The sequence below is a fragment of the Mastomys coucha genome, unplaced genomic scaffold (assembly GCF_008632895.1).
Source record: "Mastomys coucha isolate ucsf_1 unplaced genomic scaffold, UCSF_Mcou_1 pScaffold22, whole genome shotgun sequence".
Lineage (NCBI taxonomy): Eukaryota > Metazoa > Chordata > Mammalia > Rodentia > Muridae > Mastomys > Mastomys coucha.
The window spans coordinates 116554577-116564440 of NW_022196905.1; the positions used below are offsets into that span (position 1 = coordinate 116554577).

Below are 9864 nucleotides of genomic sequence, written 5' to 3' on the forward strand. Positions count from 1 at the left end.
AGAGACAGCCGCGTCTTTTTGTGCAGTGCCAGCTTCGTCCCGTAGACAAAATGGTGGAGGTCAGTGTGAACGGATTTGGCTGGATTGGGCGCCTGGTTATCTGGGCTGCCTTCTGCTCTGGATCTGGCAAAGTGGAGATTGTTGCCATCAACGACCCCTTCATTGACCTCAACTACATGGTCTACATGTTCCAGTATGACTCCACCCATGGCAAATTCAACGGCACAGTCAAGGATGAGAATGGGAAGCTTGTCATCAATGGGAAGCCCATCGCCATCTAAAAATGGAAGCATGGGGGAGGGGGCAGTGCGGGACAGACATCCTATCAGGTAAAGGACCAGAAACATCAACCCTGCTGACCTGAGTCCCAGCCTCAGGACTGGACTCACAGGGTACAAGGAGAAAAACGGATCCCCTCCAGTTGTCCTCTGTCCTCCACACTTGGGTTGTGGCATGCTCACACACATACACATACGTGCACACTCACACACAGATAGGTAGGTAGACAGATGGACAGACAGATACAATAAAAATATATTTTAAAAGAGGCTGGGGATGCAGTTCTATGAGAGAGTGCTTGCTGAGCATGATGGGAGCCCTGAATCCCATTTCCAGCCCCCTTCCCAAATCATGGGCTCCCTGCTGCTGCACCCCAACAACAATTGGTGACAGTCAAAGAGAAGCTTTTGGATTCTCATCTATTGGAATGTCAGCCCATTGAGTAGCACACAAATGCTAGTTTCATCCTGAATTGAATCATATTTGATGAAATCTTTACTTCCAGTTGTTCCTAACTATATGTCTCTAGCATCCAGTAGCTAACAAAATGGGAAAGTGGAACATCTCCAACTTTCACCAATAGACGCGGCTGAGAGACTTCAATTATCCTATTGAGCTTCCGCTTCCAGGCCTCTCGATGTACACAGACCAAAGCAAGTCAGCTCCCCCGACAGGCCTGAGAGGCACTGGGAAGATAAAGAAGAGGATGAAGAGGACTCAGCCCCTTTCTAAAGATCACAGCCAGCACATTCATTAGAGTCCTAATTACAGGCACTGCTAAGTGACTCACAGAATCCACCCAGACCCTGCCTCTTCCTGCTAGCAGCTGACAGTCCAGACAGACAGGCTGACGCTCACGGCCATTTACAGACAAGCCAGACACCCACAATGCGACAGGACCATTAACTCAGCTGATGTTCAAACAAGGCGGCCACTTAGGACGGGGCCATTGGGATGTCTGAGATAAGAACAGTTGCCATGAACAGTCAGTCCGCTTCCAGGCTAAGAGAAACAGACTGGACAAGAGGATTCTCTACTATTGCGTTCATTTATAATCGCTGAAGAGTATATACAAGCCTCAATAAAAATTGTTCTAAAAATTGCCAACCTTTTATCTAGCCTCATTCGGAACTCCTTATGTCTTCTAGGGTTGTGTACTTGTTTGTGAGGGGTACTCACCGAATCCACTGTCCCCCTGGCTCGACTCCTAAAGGCTGGGATTTCGGGAATAAAGGCCATTAAGTAGAGGGTCAAGGTAATTGAAACAATTGGGGCTGGAGAGATGGCTCAACAGTTAAGAGCACTGGATTCCTCCCAGTACCCATATGGTGGCTTACAACTATATGTAACACCAGTTCCAAAGGATGTGATGCCTTCCTTTGGCCTCCATGGCACCGGGCACACACATGGTTCATAGACAAATATTCAGGCAAACACATTCATAAACATAAATATTTATTTATTTTATTTGTTTGCTTGGAGACAGTGTTTCTCTATGTAGCCCTAGCTGGAACTCCCTCTGTAGACCAGGCAGGCCTTGAACTCAAAGATCTTCCTGCCTCTGCCTCCCAAGTGTTGGGACCAAAGGCATGTGACCCCCACACCCAGCTAAAATAAATATATATTTTTTAAAAAAATTATTTATTGAGCTGGGCGGTGGTGGTGCATGCCTCTAATCTCAGCACTTGGGAGGCAGAGGCAGGCAGATTTCTGAGTTCAAGGCCTGCCTGGTCTATAGATTGAGTTCCAGGATAGCCAGGGCTATACAGAGAAACCCTGTCTCAAACCCCCCCCAAAATTATTTATTATTATAGATAAGCACACTGTAGATGTCTTCAGATGCACCAGAAGAGGGCGTCAGATCTCATTACAGGTGGTTGTGAGCCACCATGTGGTTGCTGGGATTTAAACTCATGACCATCGGAAGAACAGTCAGTGCTCTTACCCACTGAGCCCTCTCACCATCCTAATAAACATATTTTTTTAAAAAATAAAAATTGCTGGGAGGCAGAGGCAGGCAGATTTCTGAGTTCGAGGCCAGCCTGGTCTACAGAGTGAGTTCCAGGACAGCCAGGGCTACGCAGAGAAACCCTGTCTTGAAAAACCAAAAAAAAAAAAAAAAAAAAAAAAAAAAAAAAAAAAAAAAAAAAAAAATTGTAGCAATCTCTGTGTATTCCAGTATTCGAGTTACAGAGCATGGTTTTGGATAACATTTCTGAACACGCCTCTGAATTTGCCAGTTTGCCTTTGCTAAAATAAAACTGCTTTTTTCCTTTTGAGTACTGTTGGCAAGATTCTTGAAAGAGATCTTTTGGGCCTTGAATCAAGGATGTTTTTGTTTCAACAAATTCAATTCTATTTAATTCTTTTGGGGGGGTTAAAAAAGCCCTTTTATAAAGTCATTTTTAAACAAACCAAACCAAAAGGTTAACAAAACAAAAGAAAAAGATACAGAAAAAGAGTAACTTGCTTCATATATCCCTCTATTCTTATCTCTTTTCATTCCAGTTAGGAGTAAGCCCTTTTCTGGGGCTGGTGAGATGGCTCAGCCGTTAAGAGCACTGACTGCTCTTCTGAAGGTCCTGAGTTCAAATCCCAGCAACCACATGGTGGCTCACAACCATCTGTAATGAAATCTGACTCCCTCTTCTGGTGTGTCTGGAAACAGCTACAATGTACTTACATATAACAATAAAACAACAACAAAAAAATGGCTTTTCTAAAAAAATTGAATAGTTAATTATTTTTACCATTTGACACTTGAAAAAAACACTTTCTAGAGCCTGTGAGTATAACTCAGCTATATAAGACTTGCCACTGGGCAGTGCTGGCACACGCCTTTGATCCCAACACTTGGGAGGCAGAGGCAGGAAGATTTCTGAGTTCGAGGCCAGCCTGGTCTACAGAGTGAGTTCTAGGACAGCCAGAGCTACACAGAGAAACCCTGTCTCGAAACACACCCCCCTTAAAAAAAAAAAAAAGACTTGCCTAGCAAAATATGAAGACTCTGGCTCGATACAGCACCAAATATAAACAAACACCCGAAATCAAACAAACAAACAAGTAATAAATGGAAGGAAAGGGATGGAAGGAGGTGCAAGGCCTCCAGTGAGGAGACCTGGCGTTCAAGGTCATTCTATCAAGGCCCCGTGGAGGTCCTGTCCTATAAAAGGAAGGTCAACCTGGGCTATGTGAGACTGTCACAAAAATCAAAACTGGGCTTTCAAAATGGCTCAATCAGCCAGTCAGTGGTGGCATGTGCCTTTTATCCCAGCACTAAGGTTACAGAGGCAGGTGGATCTCTGAGTTCAATGCCAGCCTGGTCTACAGAGCAAGCTCCAGGACAGGCAGGGCCACACAGAGAAACAATGTCTCAAAAACAAAAACAAAAACAAAACAAACAGAAAAGCCAAGTAAATAAAATAATAAGTGCCGGCGGTGGTGGAACACGCCTTTAATCCCAGCACTTGGGAGGCAGAGGCAGGTGGATTTCTGAGTTCGAGGCCAGCCTGGTCTACAGAGTGAGTTCCAGGACAGCCAGGACTTCACAGAGAAACCCTGTCTCGAAAAACCAAAAAAGAAAAAGAAAAAGAAAGGTCAATGATGCCTAATGGTATTCGGCTATACTTATAGATTGATGCCCTAGCCAACTGCCATCAGAGAGGCTTCATTCAGCAACTGATGAAAACGGATGCAGAGACCCACAGCCAAACATTAAGCCAAGTTTTGGGAATCCTTCTAAGAGGGGGAAGAAGGATTCTTCCACAGGGGTCAAGGACACCACAAGAAAACTCATCGATCGAATCAACAAGCCCGGACTCGGGCTCACTGAGACTAAACAGACAGCGAGGGAGCCTTCGTGGGGCTAACCTAGGCTCTCTGCATGTCTGTTACAGTTGTGTAGCTTGGTATTTTTGTGGAACTCCCAAGAGAGGGAGGGGGGAGCTGTTTCAGACACTTTTGCCTGCTTTTGAGACCCTTGTCCTCATACTGGGTTGCGGTGCCCAGCCTTAATATGAAGGAAGTGTCTAATCTTATTACAACTGGATATGCTATGTCTGGTTGCTATCCCTTGAGGGTCCTGCCCTTCTCTGAAGGGAGATGGAGTCGATGGGTGGAGAGGAGGTGGGGATGGGGAGGGACTGGGAGGAGAGGAGAGAGGGGAGACTTCAGTGGGATATAATATATGAGAGAATAAATTAGTAAAAATAAAATAAAATAAAAAGAGGACTTGAGTCAGGTGGTAGTGGCACATGCCTTTAGTCCCAGCACTTTGGAGGCAGAGACAGGTGCATCTCTGAGTTCTAGACCAGCCTGGTTTACTGAGATAGTTCCAAAACCTGTCTCAAGCACCCCTCCCCTAAAAAAAAAAAACAAAACAAGAAGAATGTTTGACTTGGTGAGTTTGAGGCTAGCCTACATATATAGTTCCAGGAGATCCAGAACTACATAAGAGACACTCTCTGAAGCCTGGCATTGGTGGCGCACACCTTTAATCCCAGCATTTGGGAGGCAGAGGCAGGTGGATTTCTGAGTTTGAGGCCAGCCTGATCTACAGAGTGAGTTCCAGGACAGCCAGGGCTACACAGAGAAACCCTGTCTTGAAAGAAAAAAAAAAAGAGAGAGAGAGACAGACACTCTCTAAAAAGAAAGAAAGAAAGAAGGGAAGAAAGGAAGAGAAAGAAAGGAAGAAGTATTTGAATTACAACACCTCGTTCAATCAGCTGCAGTTGAAGGCCAATATAAGAAACAGCTGCCTTGTTTGAAATTACTTACAGAATTTTGGAATCAACTGTAATTAAAATCTTAGCTACACAGGGCGGTGGTGGCGCATGCCTTTAATCCCAGCACTTGGGAGGCAGAGGCAGGCGGATTTCTGAGTTCGAGGCCAGCCTGGTCTACAGAGTGAGTTCCAGGACAGCCAGGGCTACACAGAGTAAACCCTGTCTCGAAAGAAAAAAAAAAAAAACAAAAAACAATAAAATCTTAGCTACAATGTCTTTTATACTCATTCCTCCTGAGTCAGTTACAATTCTAAAGCTGCAAGTAACTGACCCAACTATGAGTATAATATACTTGGGCCAAACCAAACGAAACCAAAATAGTATGTGGAAGGTTCTAAAGAGAAAGGCCAGGATGTCTTAAATTTTGTCGCTGAAGTTAACCTAGCCCTGCAAAGAACACACCAACTGGTTTTTCAGTGCCAAACAGTCAGCCCTGAAAATATACTTATACAGACCGAAGAGGTTATATTTAGGAACATACATATATGCATGCGATAATATTTAGTTTAAAAAAAAAAAGAGGCAAGAATTTAAAGGATAGTAGAGAGGGGTATATAGGGGGATTTGGAGGGAGGAAAGGAAAAGGGAGATGTTGTAATATAATCACAAAAAATAGAATTATTTTAAAATTAAAAATAATTTTTTTCCACTCAGAATCCTTTTTCATTTGAGAAATTTTCATACAACTTTAGGACTATAAAGAGAATATATCATAAATAAATATATTTAAAAACAATTTTTGATATATAATTTTTCCTTTTTTTCTTTTTTCTTTCTTTAAAAGGCATTTATAAATAATCCGACTTTTTTTAAAGACTTATTTATTTTAAGTATGTGAGTGCACTGTAGCTGTCTTCAGACACAGCAGAAGAGGGTATCGGATCACATTACAGATGGTTCTGAGACACCATGTGGTTGCTGGGAATTGGACTTAGGACCTCTGGAAGAACAGTCAGTGCTTTTAACTGCTGATCCATCACTCCAACCCTAATTTTCCATTTTTAAAGAGTATTTATTTATTTATTTTGGTTTTTTGAGACAGAGTTTGTCTGTATAGCTCTGACTGTCCTGGAACTCACTCTGTAGATCAGGCTGGTCTCGAACTCAGAAATCTGCCAGCCTCTGCCTAAGAGCATTTATTTTTATTTTATATGTATGGGTGCTTTGCCTACATGTATGTGTATGCACTGTGTATGCAGTGCTCACAGAGGCCAGAAGAGGGCACTAGATCTCTAGAACTGTAATTACACATAGTTGTGAGCCACTGTGTAGGTGCTGAGAACCAAACCCAGCACCTCCAGAAGTACACCCAGTGCTCTTAACCACTGAGCAATCTCTCCAGGCCATGCAAAGTGGCGCACTCCTATAATCCCAGCACTTGGGAGGCAGAGACAGGCAGATTTCTGAGTTCGAGGCCAACCTGGTCTACAGAGTGAGTTCCAGGACAGCCAGGGCTATGCAGAGAAACCCTGTCTTGGGGGGTGGGGGGGAAGAATCTGTGTTTATAAATATATAACATGTCCTACATATAATATGTTTAGGACCACTTTAGAAGTCACTGGAAATTCTGTTAATCCTAAAATAAAATTCAGTTGACACCTTTTATAAAAAATTCAATTTATTTAAATTTATAGAAAAGTCACGGCCCAACAAGAAGGCTCAGTGAAGAAAGGTGCCTACCACCAAGAGTAAGGACCTGACCTCACCTAGGACCCACATGGTAGATGGAGAGAACTGACTCCCACAAGTTGTCCTCTGTCCTATGGGTGAAAGCCACAGTTCTCAAGTTCACACAGATAAACACAAAAAACAAACAAACAAATAAACATTCAAGCCAGGGGTTGGAGGAGATAGTTCAATCAATAAAATGCTTGCTAACCAAGCTTTCAGGGACTGAGTTCTACACCCAAAACCTAAGTTTAAAGAGCCAGGCATCTTATTGTGGCACCTGCTTGTAATCCTATCTCAGGCAAAGGGACAGCATAAATTATCTTTGGGACAGTTGCTGCCAACATAGTCTCCTTAGTGAGACTCAAAACGCAAGGTAGTATCTCCTTAGGAACAAATTCCCAGGTTGATGTCTGGCCTTTACAAGCACACACACACACACACACACACACACACACACACACACTACACTAAATAAATAAACAGACCAGAGGAATGGCTCTAGTAAAGGCACTTGCTGCCTAGCGTGACAACCTAAATTCAATCCTGGGAGCCACTCGGTAGAAGGAAAGAAGCCACTCCAGGAAGCTAGCCTCTGACCTCCACACATGTATCCTGAGCCCACACAAATAAACAGAGAAGTAACTAAATGCCATTAATATTTTAAATAAATAAAACTAATTTAAATAGTTTTAAGCAAAACAAACAAAAACCGATCAACCAAACAAAAACTCACCCTCAAGTCAGCTCCTCAAACAGTAATTTTTAAAAACATCCTGCCGGGCAATGGTGGCGTACACCTTTAATCCCAGCACTTGGGAGGCAGAGGCAGGTGGATTTCTGAGTTCGAGGCCAGCCTGGTCTACAGAGTGAGTTCCAGGACAGCCAAGGCTACACAGAGAAAGCCTGTCTCGGAAAAACAAAAACAGAAACAAAAATTAAAAACATCCTAACACAATAAAATAAGAAATACAAAGACACAAATATTTTGGTAATTTCATGCTGAATAATGATAGTAGAAAAATATTCGAAGTCATTGTTCTCCATGACTAAACACATTGTGTTTTCTTTCTCTTATGTTTCTTTAAAAGCATAAAACTTTGCCCGTAGTTCAAGAAGAGGACGGTCTGCAGCCACTTTGGTGAGAGGTGTTTCCGGAAGCTGTCTCTTGGCGGCAGGTGCTTTGGGTATGGGCGGTGCAGAGTGTGCACGTTTGGCTTTTGGAAACAGGATTTCTCTGAGTAGCCATAGCAGTCCTAGAGTTCGTTCTGTAGCCCAGGCTAGCTGGCTTCCGACTCAGAGATCCACCTGCTTTTGCCTCCTAAGTGCTGGGATTAAGTTCTTCCCTCATTGAAACCTTTTACTCTTGACATTTTTTTTTTGCATCCCCCATATTCAGTGAATTAAGGGATGGAGGGGTAGGTTGTGTGTGTGTGGGGGGGTGGTCCTCTTCCTGTTTAGTATGAAACAATTTAAACAAAAAGCTGTTGGAGCTGTTTGCTCTTGACTGGGCTAGCCTGGGTCATGGGCCTGCCTTTGAAGAATCATAGTGGCCAAAGACTGGGAACGTGGTATTCCCTGCAAAATGAGTTGTCTGCAGATTGATGACTGGAGGGAATCCTTCCCTGAAAGCCTGTGAATGTTAACCACAGTAGAGTTCTTGGAATTTTCTCTTGACACTTTGATTACTGCGTGTGAGCTTAACCGGCTTAAAGCTCAGAGAGGAAACTCCAGTTCCTAAAGAAGCCCACGTTTCAAGTCTCGCTGAAAGCGAAATTTGAATTGGCCTCAAGTGCCTGGCTGAGTCATGTGTAGTTCCTAGAATAGGCGAAGGGCGTCAAAAAATGTTGGTACAATACTAGGCATAGTGGTGTACGCTAATCTCTGTGAATTTGAGCTTCCCTGGTCTATACAGAGAGCTTCAGGTCAGCAGGGGCTACAAAGAGAGCTCCCTCTCAAAACAAAACAAAAACAACAAAAGAAATGAAACAAAAATGTAAGTGCTTTTAAGAGAATGAAATGATTCAGCTTTCTTGCTTTAAAAAAAAAAAAAAGTTTATTCTTTTTTGTTTGTTTGTTTTTGTTTTTCAAGACAGGGTTTCTCTGTACAGCCCTGGCTGTTCTGGAACTCACTCTAGACAAGGCTGGCCTGGAACTCAGAAATCTGCCTGCCTCTACCTCCCAAGTGCTGGGATTAAAGGCATGTGCCACCACAGTCCAGCTCAAAATGTTTATTCTTATATACTAGTGAAAGACTGGGAGACTTAGAAATTTGGGGAAAAGCATGTTAACGAAAAGTAATGTATTAGTAGAAATGTAACAAACCAAAAAGGTGGAGTAGCCAGTTCCAGGAACCCAGAGCCTCAGGGCTCTGGTTCCCAATACCTGCCCCTCCTGAATGATCCACAATGAGGGTGGAACTAGGAATGAAGGTCTACTGGTTTATGAGACTCTCTACCCTGCTGACCGATAGATGAAGATCACATTCCTAGAATGAATATGTTTCCCTCCCTAACTGAATACCTTGGGTTGGGTCCCTCTGAAATTTTCCACTGTTTATATGTTCTGTTTCCTTGGTAACTCTCTCTATGCCCCCAGCTTCCCTTAAATACCTACACTTCTTGTGTTCCAGGTCGAACTCCTCTGACTGGCAAGGTCATGAAATCGACCCCGGTACCGGTATCCCCAATAAACCTCATGTGATTGCAGCAAGTTCGGTCTCTCGTGAGTCATTGGGTGGTCGCGTTGTCCCGAGACTTGAGTAAGGATCTCCCCAGTTCTGGGGGTCTTTCATTTGGGAGCTTGTCCGGGATTTACGACCACCCTTGACTCTCTGAAGACCCCTTGGAGGTGAGTTCTTAATTGTGGTTTGTCTGTCTGTTTGAGTTCTCGTAATGTGTCTGTGAACTGCCTGCCTGTTTTGAAACCTGTGAGTTTGGACCTGGCCGCTTCCCAGGAAGGGATAGCAGGGCTTATTTTCAGTAAGCGACTCCCTGCCCTCCGTGAGGGGGAAAGAGGGCTGATCGGCAGTGGATTGGGGATCCTCGGGGACGGCCAGGAGGAACCCCACGGGAAGCCAGGGGAGAAACATTAACCCTGCTCGAGAGGAGCGTGGGTCTGTTCTCCCGGCCAT

At 43.8% G+C, this 9864-nt stretch overlaps 1 pseudogene; it reads left to right on the forward strand.

Moving 5' to 3' along the window:
* The first annotated feature begins 50 nt into the window (after nt 1-50).
* LOC116068378 lies at nt 51-281 on the forward strand (annotated as a pseudogene).
* The last annotated feature ends 9583 nt before the right edge of the window (nt 282-9864 follow it).